This window comes from Oreochromis niloticus, unplaced genomic scaffold, assembly GCF_001858045.2.
Source record: "Oreochromis niloticus isolate F11D_XX unplaced genomic scaffold, O_niloticus_UMD_NMBU tig00001461_pilon, whole genome shotgun sequence".
Lineage (NCBI taxonomy): Eukaryota > Metazoa > Chordata > Actinopteri > Cichliformes > Cichlidae > Oreochromis > Oreochromis niloticus.
Window position 1 is genome coordinate 121,979 of NW_020327390.1, and position 13,537 is coordinate 135,515.

At 46.7% G+C, this 13,537-nt stretch overlaps 1 protein-coding gene across 1 annotated transcript in view; it reads right to left on the minus strand.

Moving 5' to 3' along the window:
- LOC100691433 (myelin-associated glycoprotein) overlaps positions 1-3,964 on the minus strand; it is a 28,961-nt gene extending 24,997 nt beyond the window's left edge. Inside the window, exon 1 of the mRNA XM_025904402.1 lies at positions 3,844-3,964. The gene's annotated coding sequence lies outside the window, so the exon portion shown is untranslated. The remainder of the gene's footprint in view (positions 1-3,843) is intronic.
- Between the last annotated feature and the right edge of the window lie 9,573 nt (positions 3,965-13,537).

A 13,537-nucleotide genomic window follows, 5' to 3' on the forward strand; every position in this document is an offset into this window, starting at 1 on the left:
AAAAATGTCGATAACAAATTAGTAAAATTTAAAACTGATTGTGTTACAAAAACTTGTCTAACGCTTTCAATATAATTCAGCAGGAGTCGACCATCGCCTTACTGTATGGACAATTGATTATCTCACCAACAGACCACAGTTTGTGAGGTAGTGATAGGCAAAGTGAGGCTCTGTGAAACACTGAAACATTCATCGAAATTGTACTGGAAATCTTAAACCCATCACCACAGTGACGCCTACTGGCCACTGACTGTAATAAACAATGTATTTCAGAAAATAGTATTTTCTCCCTCTTTTAACACATGTGAGGCTGTTTCACTTGCTGAGTAATTTAGTGCAATGCACACTAAGCCAAATCATAAAATATACTGAGCAAACACTGCTATGTTGTTGTGATAAACACACAGGTTTTCAGTTGTTTTGGGGACTGAGTCAGCTTCATTTTATGCAGGTTACCTGCCCAGTTTTGCAACCCTCAAAGAATTGTTTGACTGAAGCTTTATGTGAATGTCATTAGGTTTGTTCTACATGCTGTTAAAGGTACAAACTGCTGTGATGTCAGGTTTTATTTTTTAATAATTCAAAGGTGAATATACAAATAAACAAGACTAAATGTTCTTTCTTCTAAATAACTAAAAGATAACAACTTATTTCACACTGGCCCATGTCTTTTAAAATCTGAACATGTCTTGGTTCACAAGTTGCTCAGTGGTGGACAAAGAACCTTTCCTTTTCTTTAATTGTAATCTATAATGCCGTGGATGACACAACTCGTGACATGGATATGATGTCTGACTGACAGGTTTGGATTACATTAAACTTGCATGCCTTTGTTCTGTTGTTAATGCAGCCACTCTGGGTGTTAACAGTCCATTCAATCATCCCAAGCCAGGAGATGAATAAACGAACACAGCGCATCTCTGCTGATATGAGTTTGCTATTTTCTGCTGGGAAGCATCACGGAGAGAGACAGGAAATGACTTCATTGTTTTAGAGGGCCAGCGGTCTCATGGCCAGTCCCTTAGACCCCATAGAGGAGGTTAATGAGAGGAGGGTGTTAGCCAAGCAAATGTCCATCCATCATGGACAACAGTCAAACTCATCACCTGCATGTGGAGGATCATATCAGGCTGTAGTATAACAAACACATACAATAGATACCTGCTAAAATACACACGTATATTCTATCACTCCCACTTCCCAATTTCCAGTACTCCCATTTTTTATTTGTTTTTTTATTTTTATTTTTTCTAAGATATCTTTAATTCACTCTTTCTTCCTGACCTTTGTGATGCTGTAACATGTGAATTTTCAAATTTCCCCAGTGTGGGATACATAAAGTCTATATCTATGTCCAGTGATGGGAATAACAGCGTTACAAGTAACAGCGTTACTTTTTTCAGTAACAAGTAATCTAACTGATTACTATTCCTATCGTTACAACGCTGTTACCCTTACTAACAAGAAAATGCGGTGCGGTCGCATTACTATTTTTCAACAGACAGACGGTTGAAGCTGTGTTCAGCTTACTGCACTTTATATCAGTTGCATGGAAGTAGCTGTCTACGTAAGTAATCTGGGCGCTACAGCTTTAAACAGCTGCGCTCGCTCCCGCGGACGGCAATCACTTTCTGGTAGACAATCACTTTTTGGCAAAACACCTGGAGCTCAGGGAGAAAAACAATCACATGAGTGCTGCAGTTTGACTGAGGAAGAATATAGTAGTCGTGGTAAGCCAATCACATGACCACTTTAAGATTACAAAGCAACAAGGTGATATATACCAGTTTGTAAATTGTGTTGATAGGCCACGTAAAACCAGAGTCATGATAAACAATATATACGCAGCGTTTTTTCCTCAATATTTTATTCACGCTTGCTGTCTAAGGACAGCTCTAGCAAGCACTCTCTGCTTATGACCAAAAAAAGTTTAGGAAGAGGGGGAAGTTTTAGGGGTGATGGCGTGAAAGAGAGAGAGAGAGAGAGAGAGAGAGAGAGAGAGAGAGAGAGAAAGACAGCAGAAAAAGAGAGAGAGCGAGTTTTGAGATGTGAGAGATTTGTGACGTTTAGCGTGTTTGGAGTGTGTAGTTAATGTGTTGTCTTGTGTAGTTAGTGTGCAGTGTTGTGGATAGTTTTGTGTTGTGTGTCAAAACAATGAGGTGACTGCTGTCTCCAGGTAGAAACAGGAGTGATACACCTGCTGCTGTCAGACCTGCAGGTATCAGGCTGTGATGTTCTCCTTTATAGTGGACATAAATTATTTTTTTGGAGTGGCACAAATAATTTGTCTGTCATCTTATTGAATGCAGAACACCTGATTGTTCTGTAAATAGTTTGAAATGGTTATTTAAAAAATAAAGGTAACAGAAATGAAAATACCTCTCCAGATAATGTGCAAGATGTAACACAAACTGAGCTCATATAGTAGCAACTGGGAAGTATTCCAAGCCATCATTTGTATCAATGCTAACAGCCAGTAGCATTAAGGTTTGTACCGGTGGTTCGCAACCAGCGTGATGTGAACAAAGCAAGACATTATGAGGTTGTAACTGTGTTTCGGGCTGATGAAACCCTACAATAACACAGCTTTTGTTAGTTTAAAGGAAACATCCGGCAGCACAGCAACATTCTTCTGTACACACCGTAGAACATGTATTACTGAAAAACCCAGGATATCTAGATTAGTGCCACATCACTCTCTAATCGTTGTGTTCAGTAAAACAAGAGAACAGAAACAGAAAATGGCTTTGACACATTCACTTGCCAATTTGTGTTTCATTCAATTCAAATATTCTTACTATATGCCAAATGCAAAGTTTTGACACTGCTATCGCTACTATAACAACTTCTATTACAACCATTCACACAAAGCGCCTATTACACACTCTTTCTGATAACATCCACCGACTATGAAAATAAACTGTTCTCATAGCAAATATCTCAACCAGAAGACTGTGTTTGAACATTCGATTTTGTGCGATTTGCAGAAAATTTCAAGACTTTCTAATTTATATTGCTTGACTCGTTTATTCTCCTGCCGAAAGTGAAACTCTTACAAATACATATCCCATTGGTCCAGATCCAAAAATACTCCTGTCATCAACTTTCAGTCACAAAACTGACACTGAACCTAGATCTAGCAGCTTTTTAACATCAAAAGAAAGCTTTGTCCTGCTTCTTCTTTAAAATGCAAGCTTTTGTAATAAACGGGTATTTTTCATAGTTTTTTTCGTGTTTATATGACCTCCATAAAACACCTGTGTTAGAACACATTGTGACAAAACTTTAGTTATATCACAGACACATGGTTGTTAAGAAGAGACTAGCCTCAGTCTGTTCCAGTTCCCAGCACATTTCTCTTCTCTTTTCCTAAGTCCTTACTGTAACCCATGACTCACGTTAAGTAGTATAGGACAGCCAAAAGTACAGACCAGTTGCTAGGTTCAACAGGATTACAATAGGAACTGAGGTGAATGCGAAATGAAATGGCTGGAGACAGGAAATGAGTGACAATAGTTATTATTTTGTAGAAAAGTGAAAATAAAATGAAACATTTTACAATTTCCATAATAACAATAATAATAACCTGTCATAACAAAAACACAAAAAAACAGTCCTATTGAGCTCAATATTTCAGTTTGTCCTTTTTTCCAGCTACCTCACATATCTTGGCTGCACTGCTCCAAACCTAGGCCTTGCAGATTATATGCTGCTGCTTCATCTATATGTCAAGGAACATGAACATGTTGCTTTTGTTGTATTGGCTCAGATGAAGAATCACTGAACATTTCTCTGAGCAGAAAAGAACAACCATGCAGACACTAAATGCTGTATGCCTGTTACCTGCTGCTGAGATGCAGTAGTCCTTGATGGGTCTGTCTAGCACAACCCCTCGCTGGAACGAGACAATTCAACTACAACAGCAAAAAGCAAGACGCAAGTCACCAGAGCTCTTTGATCTCGTGCACGAGGGAAAGAACTATGACACGCGCCATTCCTTCGCTTGACCCCAGTCGCTCTCGTCTGCTCCCTTGCATCACTGCTCTTTATTGAGGTTTTATGAATATGCATAAATTCATTAACATATGACATCTTACATAGGCGTACACGTGAACAAAGGGTACCAGTCTGTGCATAGTGTAGGTATGTGTGTGTGTGTGTGTGTGTGTGTGTGTGTGTGTGTGTGTGTGTGTGTGTGTGTGTGTGGCCCTGTGTACGACTCCCCAAAGCTGGTGCCAGGAGTCTAGCGGTCCATCTAAACAAAGGGCTCTTACACTCAAACAGATATACATGTGTTTGCTATACCATATATCAGCAGGAGAAGATACGACCTCTCTCATGACCCTAGGAGGTGTGTGATCTATACCAGAACACTCTGAAGAGGAGTGAACGCACTCCCCTCTTTACACTACACAGAGTTGTTACAGACCTCCTAGGATGAGACATTCTTTCAATCTACAAATGATTATATACTTCTAAGCATATATAAATATATATATTTCTAAGCATAAATGACAATCAATAGTATAAACCTAACAGTCCTCATTTCCATTGCAGGCTAGAGTTTTATTGCAATCATTTCCATCACTTGGGTGTCTTTCTTTGGCTCTGACGGAGGTGGACTCCCCACTCTCCCTCACCTTATCTTTCCTGCTTTACTTCTTATGTCCTTCTCTAGTCTTGTCTAACTCTAACCCTCAGAGAGTCTCTGGGTCTTGTTCTCTAAAACCTAAAGAAGAATTATGGATTTGATTAACTGGTCCCTAAATGCAATTGACACCCTCTTCTCGATGAGGAGCCTTCGGGACAGCCCGAGTGTACTGGAGGGATGTTCCCTGCCGGATACACAATGGATGGATGATAGAAGTTGTGCACCGTGTGCCTGGCGGGACTGTCGATTGAGGACATTGAAGACATCTACCTATTTGGAACCACGATAATGGGGTTCTTGCTGATCTGACTGGCCCTGGCTTATCGGAAATTGAAGAAAGCTTAACTGGGTGAAAGGACACTCTCTGAGGCTGAAAACAGGACGCAGATGCACACTCACTCCCCTCCCCCATTCCAAACTCCTCTGATGCTTGCCCCCCATGCGATGCAGACGGCGGGTCAGCTGGACTGCCTAGAGATGCCATGACCCAATGCTGCTGTCTACATTGGCTTACTCTAACCCCTTTAGCCAACCCTGTTGCTTGCCATGTGTTTTCATGGTGTTGAAGATTCATGTGATTTTGTGCTGAGGATTTTTTGTTTTCTGTTCTCATACTCATCCCCTATCAGGAGCTCAGTCTGAGTAGAGTTTCTTTTTTTCCTCCTCCACTGCTCTTACATTTCATTCATACATGCACATTTCATTGTTTTTCTTTATGCTACCTGTTCGGACCTGTCTCCGCAATGTGATGTTTGTGTCATGTATGTATGGTTGGAAGGGGTATGATTTTGCTGCAAACAACTGCAAGCGACAAATAAAGGCTTCATTCATTCAGATTAGAAGCATTTCATAGGACCTGTAACAGTGCTTTCTGAGTCTAGATCATCAAAAGTTGCTGCGCAGGTAAGCACAAAGTACCGTAAAAAATTAAACTTACTGTGGTTTAGGTGTAATGAAAGGAACTGCACACACAAATTATAATTACGTTTTGTTGTTGCCGACGATATATCATCACGTGTATGAATAAGGTACAGTATACAGTATCACTGAAAACCAGAAATACCGGTTTAAGATGCTATACTGTTCTCTTGCCTTTTCACCCTACTGTCTTTACAAATGCAAAGAAAAAAATCTGTAACTGAAAGTTATTCCAAGCAATAATTTCCATCCATCATAATTTTAGAAGAAAGCTAATGCTAACAGCCAGTAGCATTAAGCTTTTTTCTTTGTTGGATCAGTGGTTCTCAACCGGTGTGATGTGAATGAAGCAAGACATTTTGAGGTAGTCAGTTTGTTTCAGGTTGATGAATACCACAATACAACAGCTTTTCTTAGTTCTAAGGAAAGGTCTGTCAGCAAAGCAACATTCCTGTGTACACTCTGAAGAACATGTATTACTAAAACAGCTATTGTATCAGGATTGCTGTCTTGTCACTCCCTAACTGTTGTGTTCAGTAAAACAAAAGAACAGAAAATGACTTTTACGTACTCACTGGCCAGTTTGCTGTGAAGAAGAAGTGCTCAGTGCTTTGTGTGAAGCCACCAGCAGCCTAGACCTGTTGAAGCTTAATTAAGGGAGTTTTAATGGATACCTGTTCCAGCTTTAACCATAAACTGTATCAAAAAGTTTAAAGCATAAATTTAAATGTTGTATGTCTGTCTTAAAAAGTATTGTACAGATTTACCAGCGGTTATTGAATTGTCCCCACCAATAATTTGATCTCTTCGAGTAAAGAAAAACAAAACCCGATAGAAAGAAAAAAAAAGATCTGTCAACGTCTCATTCACCTAGCGGTGCAGAAAGAGTTAAATTATGTTCTCTACTGGAGTCCTACCTCATGTGACAAATATGGCCAATGTGGTTGGCTGTGCCTTTCAGGGAGCTCTGTTTAGTTTTAGCAGCGGCAAGCTCCTCTCCTCCTGCGCGGAACTGCAAGTAGGAGAGGAGGATGGCAGCAAAATGGAAGAACCTGGATATAGGAAAGTATTTTTCAAAGAAACCTGTAAGTCACTTAAAGCCAAGTTAACTCATAAAATGTGTCCGTCATAATAACGTTACAGGCTATGCTAAGCTTTGGTCTAAAATTGTATGTAACCATGAATAACGTGTTTTGGAAACTAACTGCACAACAGGCAGCACTATTAGTTCTCTCAGTCTCAGAGTAGCATTTCTAATTTTGATTGAAACTGTCAGAGAAAACGGCAGCCTCGAGCAAGCCAGGATATTAGTTTACAGAGGCTGTTAAAATTATATATCTAACGTTAAAATGTTGGTGACACAATAATTTCATCCTAATGGCACTGACATATTCATAGGGTTAATTTTTGAGACAAAATATCATGAGGTAGTCATGATTTTGCAAATATTCCACCTTGTAGTGCAGTTTGCACAAATTGTTTTAAAAATGCACTGTCATGATCCTGGGCCATGTTGGCCCAGTATTCTTAGTTTTCATGTTTTGGGTTTTGTTCTTTATTTATGCCTTGGTTTCTAGGTTGCCCTGTTAAGATGTCCCTTATTTTGGTTACCCTCTGTGTGCTCCTCTGTGTATCTGTGAGCCCTCGTTTCCCCTCCTTGTGTTTCATTCCATGTCTCCCCAGCCCGCTACGCCTGTGCTTTCCCCGTGCTCTCCTGTCTCTCTCTCCTCCTGTCTGCACCTCTGTACTTCCTGTTTTACTTTGACTGTCTCCCGTCAGTGTCGCGTTTCTCCTGCCATGTCTTGTTACGATTATCTGTGTCAGCTGTGTTCCCCGTGTGTCCCCACTTCCCTCGTTAACCCTCTGTGTATTTATGTGCATGTCTCTCTCAGTTCAGTGTCGCTTCGTCAACGTCTCTTTCCCGAACCTGTGTGCCTCCCTGTGTTCCCTCGGTCTTCTGTTAGCATTCCCAGTTTAGTTCTGTTTCATTGTATAGCCTGCAATAAAGCAGTGATTTTGAGTTCAGTTCCTGTCTCCGTGAGTTTTGCGTTTGGGTCCTCATCTGCCTCCACACAGCGAGTTCATGACAGTACGAAGCGACCACGACATGGACCCAGCAGCTCACAATCCCTCCGCTGAACTCCGCGAGGATTTAATTTACACAGTGGAGTATCACTGTCAGGAGTGGGCAGCGCTGCCAGGAGAAGAATATCGGGAGACCGTAGCCATCCGTTTACAGAGGATGGTGTCCGGACTCCCATGGCTATTCGGCGCGCTACACCCCCACATCCAGGACTTCCTTATCTCCACCGTACGCATCCGCCCGGAGCTGCCGCTCCAATATGAAGAGTCGGAGGATGTTCAGCCCGGTCCACTGGAGGATTCACGGCCCGGCTCGTCTCCTCCCCCTTCTCGGCGAAAACGGCGTTCGCGCCGCCGTCGCTCCAGTACTGCTGAGCAGGCTTCACCCGTGGGTGAGAGTGACTGTGCGTCGCACACTCAGCCCAAGTTTTCTGATCCCGGACTTCATGACTTATGCACTACTGTGAGTAACTCTGTTTTGCCCGCCATTGTGTTACCTGAATCGGATAACTCCGCCACTTTGTGTTTGAACTCTAGAGACACTATACAGCGAGGCACCTCAGTGTCAGATTATTCACCAGGTGCTTGCGCTAGTAATCTTTGTGTTTTTGAGCCATCAGATTCTTGCAATGCTCGTCGTGTTTCCTCTGAGTTAGCCAGTATGAATGTTTCACCTGTGGAGTTAACTGAACCAAAGACTGTTATCCTACACCAGACTCACCTACATACTGCTACTAGCATTGTAGCCCCGCAGAACTGTTTTAATCAGCCTGTATGTTCTGAGGTTTCCCAGTCTGAGCGCAGCCACACACCACCACCACCACCACCATCAGCTCTAGATGTAACAGTGCATGCTGTGGAGCACAAACCATCCGAGACTGAGTGTTCTATAGCTGATGCTCCTTCAAATGACTGTTTCATGTTCCAGCCCGTTTCGTCTTTAGACATTTCTGATATTTCTCAGCCAACTTCTCAACCAGTCACTGCTCTCTCAGCTCCTCAAAGAGTTACTGTGAATGAGGCCTGTGTTGCTGAGCAAGCCAATTTACCGTGTACTCCTAGCGTTCTGCCTGGGCCAGGTGACACAGAGACTATTAGCCATTCCTCTGCTATGAACAGTTTAATCTTTAAACCAGCTCTTGTATCTGTGACTCCCAGTGTTGCTCCGTCAGTTTCTCAGGCTGTGACTTTTTCTGTGCCACAACTTGAAAGGGCTAACTCGGACCCTACATGTGATACCTCACCTTCTCCCGTGCCTGCTAAGCAGGAGACTATTTCTGTTTTTCCTCGTGGACTCCTTGCAACTGTGTATTCAATGCCCGCTAAGGTTAAGAGCCGCAAGGTGTCATCTGCTATACATAGACTGGCAAAAGAATTTAGTTTGAGCACTGCAGAGCTGGTTGCACAGGTTAACTTTTCTGTTCCCCGGTCATGTCAGTTTAACTCTGTGCGCCATGCTTTTCGGCCAAGTTTCATGGACTCTGTGTGTACTACGTCTCGAGCTACATCCTGTACAACTGTGTGTAGTGTTGCTTCACACCCAGGTTATCCAGACACTACTTGTGTGAATTCCCCAGTACCTGTGACTGCTCCTAAACTCACTCTTCCTAAGACTGCTAATTATGACATGGACAACTTAAGTACAGCAGAGTTGCTTGAACCAGCCCACCATAAGTCGTGGTTTGCTGAAACTGTGTTTGGCACCATTAACCTAGTTTACCCAGTGACTGTTACTGTTTCTGTGCTTCGCTCTCCACCTCCAGTTCCTATACCCAGGGCAGCTCGGGCCCAGCTTCCCCTTGCACCCGTATCAGTTCCTCGGGTGAGGGTGGCTGAGGTCCAGCTGGTCCCTGCTTCTGTCTCCAGCCTGGCAGAGGCTCCATTCATCCCGGCACCCGTACTTGCTCCTCGGGTGGGGTTGATGGACACCCAGCCATTGCCAGCACCTGTTCCGGCTCCCCGGGTGAGGTCAGCTGTGACCCTGCCGACTCCTGCACCTGTCTCAGTTCCTCGGGTGGGAGCAGCAGAGGTCCAGCTAGGTCCTGCACCTACGCCGGCTCCCAGGGTTAAGGCTGCAAGAGCCCAGTTCGTCCCTGCACCCGTATCTGTTCCTCGGGTGGGGATGGCTGGTGTTCGGCCAGGCCCTGTACCCATTCCTGTTCCCCGGAGGAGAGCAGCCAGGAGTCAGACACCTGCTCAGTCACCAGTTCAACTACCTGCTGATCCACCAACATTACAGCCATTGTTACAACCACCACTACAACTGGCACTTTTGTCCATAGCGCAGTCGTTAGCTCAGTTATTAGCACAGTTTCCTGTTTTGTCACCAGCTCAGTCTCTTGCACAGTTATCAGCTCAGTCATTAACTCTGTCACCAGCTCAGTTGGTAGCTCTGCAACCCGTTCAGTTACTGCCACCCTCTGCTAGAAGCTCTTGTGAGCCCACTCAGCCAGCTGAGGACTGCGTGGTGCTGACAAAGCTTGGACAGACTGTTTGCACTGCACAGCCCCAGCCGCTGCATCCTAAGCCGACTGCGTGCCCTGTGCAGCTACAGTTAGCGTCCACTGAGCCAGAGGTCTCCGCACCTGCTGGCTCTGCATCTCTTCTCGCTGGCGGTTCAGGAGAACCGCTCCAGCCATCCCTGGTCTCTGCTGGGGGTTCAGGAGAACCGCTCCAGCCGCTCCTCGTCTCCGCTGGCGGCTCTGGTCAGCCCGGCCAGCACCCCTCGTTTCCGCTGGGGGTTCAGGAGAACCCCTCCAGCCGTCCCTCGTCTCCGCTGGCGGCTCTGATCAGCCCGGCCAGCACCTCCTCGTCTCCGCTGGGGGTTCAGGAGAACCTCTCCAGCCGTCCCTCGTCTCCGCTGGCGGCTCTGGTCAGCCCGGCCAGCACCTCCTCGTCTCCGCTGGGGGTTCAGGAGAACCTCTCCAGCCGTCCCTCGTCTCCGCTGGCGGCTCAGGTCAGCCCGGCCAGCACTTCCTCGTCTCCGCTGGGGGTTCAGGAGAACCTCTCCAGCCGTCCCTCGTCTCCGCTGGCGGCTCAGGTCAGCCCGGCCAGCACCTCCTCGTCTCCGCTGGGGGTTCAGGAGAACCTCTCCAGCCGCTCCTCGTCTCCGCTGACGGCTCAGGTCAGCCCGGCCAGCACCTCCTCGTCTCCGCTGGGGGTTCAGGAGAACCTCTCCAGCCGCTCCTCGTCTCCGCTGGCGGCTCTGGTCAGCCCGGCCAGCCGCTCCTCGTCTCCGCTGGCGGCTCTGGTCAGCCCGGCCAGCACCTCCTCGTCTCCGCTGGGGGTTCAGGCGAACCTCTCCAGCCGCTCCTCGTTTCCGCTGGAAGGTCCAATTCGCCGTCGCCTGGTCCAGCCTCTGCATCTGCCTCTGCATCTGCTTCGCCGTCGCCTGGTCCAGCCTCTGCATCTGCCTCTGCATCTGCTTCGCCGTCGCCTGGTCCAGCCTCTGCATCTGCCTCTGCATCTGCTTTGCCGTCGCCTGGTCCAGCCTCTGCATCAGCCTCTGCATCAGCCTCTGCATCTGCCTCTGCATCGGCTCCGCCCGCGCCTGGTCCGGCCCCTGCATCGGCTCCTGCATCTGCCTCTGCATCAGCCTCTGCATCTGCCTCTGCATCGGCTCCGCCCGCGCCTGGTCCGGCCCCTGCATCGCCTCCTGCATCTGCCTCTGCATCGGCTCCGCCCGCGCCTGGTCCGGCCCCTGCATCGGCTCTGCCCGCGCCTGGTCCGGCCCCTGCATCGGCTCCGCCCGCGCCTGGTCCGGCCCTGCATCGGCTCCGCCCGCGCCTGGTCCGGCTCCGGCTTCTGCTCCGCCCATGCCTAGTCCGGCTCCGGCTTCTGCTTCTGCTCTGCCTACGCCGTCGCCTGGTCCGACTCTGTTGTCTGGTCCCACCTCGTCTGGTCCTGTGCCCACCAAGCCTCGACCAGTACGCCCGACGCTTGAGAGCCGCCGTCTTCCACGCGGTCGGCCTCCGGACCCGTTCTGCTGCCGCCGCCGTCTTCCACGCGGTCGGCCTCCGGACCCGTTCTGCTGCCGCCGCCGTCTTCCACGCGGTCGACCTCCGGACCCGTTCTGCTGCCGCCGCCGTCTTCCACGCGGTCGGCCTCCGGACCCGTTCTGCTGCCACTGCCGCTTTTCACGTGGCCGGCCTCCGGAACAGCCGAACTGTGAACTTTTGTGCTGTCGCCCCCCGGGTCGACCTCCTATTCTATATGGACTTCCCTGTTTTGAACTGTTCTTGTGTATTTGTGGACTCAGTTTTGGTCCCCTGCTCCTTGTGTTTTGTTTGGTTTTCGTTCCCTCCGTCCTGGTCCCCGCCTCCCGCCCTGGGTGGGTTGTTTTGTTTTTTCTTGTCTTTTGGTTCTTGGGTTTGGGCTGTCGGGAGCCAGCCCTTGAGGGGGGGGTTATGTCATGATCCTGGGCCATGTTGGCCCAGTATTCTTAGTTTTCATGTTTTGGGTTTTGTTCTTTATTTATGCCTTGGTTTCTAGGTTGCCCTGTTAAGATGTCCCTTATTTTGGTTACCCTCTGTGTGCTCCTCTGTGTATCTGTGAGCCCTCGTTTCCCCTCCTTGTGTTTCATTCCATGTCTCCCCAGCCCGCTACGCCTGTGCTTTCCCCGTGCTCTCCTGTCTCTCTCTCCTCCTGTCTGCACCTCTGTACTTCCTGTTTTACTTTGACTGTCTCCCGTCAGTGTCGCGTTTCTCCTGCCATGTCTTGTTACGATTATCTGTGTCAGCTGTGTTCCCCGTGTGTCCCCACTTCCCTCGTTAACCCTCTGTGTATTTATGTGCATGTCTCTCTCAGTTCAGTGTCGCTTCGTCAACGTCTCTTTCCCGAACCTGTGTGCCTCCCTGTGTTCCCTCGGTCTTCTGTTAGCATTCCCAGTTTAGTTCTGTTTCATTGTATAGCCTGCAATAAAGCAGTGATTTTGAGTTCAGTTCCTGTCTCCGTGAGTTTTGCGTTTGGGTCCTCATCTGCCTCCACACAGCGAGTTCATGACATGCACTCACCCTACAAACATTACTGATGAGTCAAGATCTGCACAAACTGACAGAAACACTGAAGCAGCTACCCATTTTATTCTTATTGTTATGTATGTCCTATTTGTCAGGCGACAGAAGAACCAACACAAAGCTCAGAGGTGATACAAGATCACAGGTGAAATTGGATGTTGACTTGTTGGTTCATTACTGTATTTGAAGCACATGTGTGACTGCATGTATTTGGAATGTCTCACTGTTATTTATCAGGTGACAGAGGCAGCTCTGCCATGTTGTAGCTCGGACAGAGGTGAAGAGGCGAGGTCACAGGTGACTGACTGATGATTTGGTGCTATAGATTAATGAGAGGAGAAGGCATGTGTTTGGCTCCTTCACATAGTGGACATTGAGTTGTTGTGTGGGGCACCCAGTGGCGGTCCTAGCCTGTTTGGCGCCCTGGGCGAACACCCCCTCTGGCGTTGTCTCTGTATGATAGCGACCTGTCCAGTCTGTACCCTGCCCCTGTTACCCTATCACTTCTGCAGCCCAGATAAAGATAAGAAGATGGGTGGATTGGAAGTTGCTGTAAATCCGTTGAATCTTATTTTTGTTGAACATTATGTAATATGAATACAACATGTACTACAGACATAAGTTACATTTCATTCATTCAACAAGATTATCATTGGAGTAACAAACAAATATTTTACTAGTTCATGTAACAAGACTGACTTTTGATGTGCCAAAGTGTTTAAACAATATAAGATGAATTTAAATAAATCTAATTAGACTAACGTGGTACAAACATGTTGGTTGAACAAAAGTCAAATTAATTGAATGCTACTGTTAATATTATGTTAAACCTACACACATATATCGTGTTGACACAACACAACCAAGATGG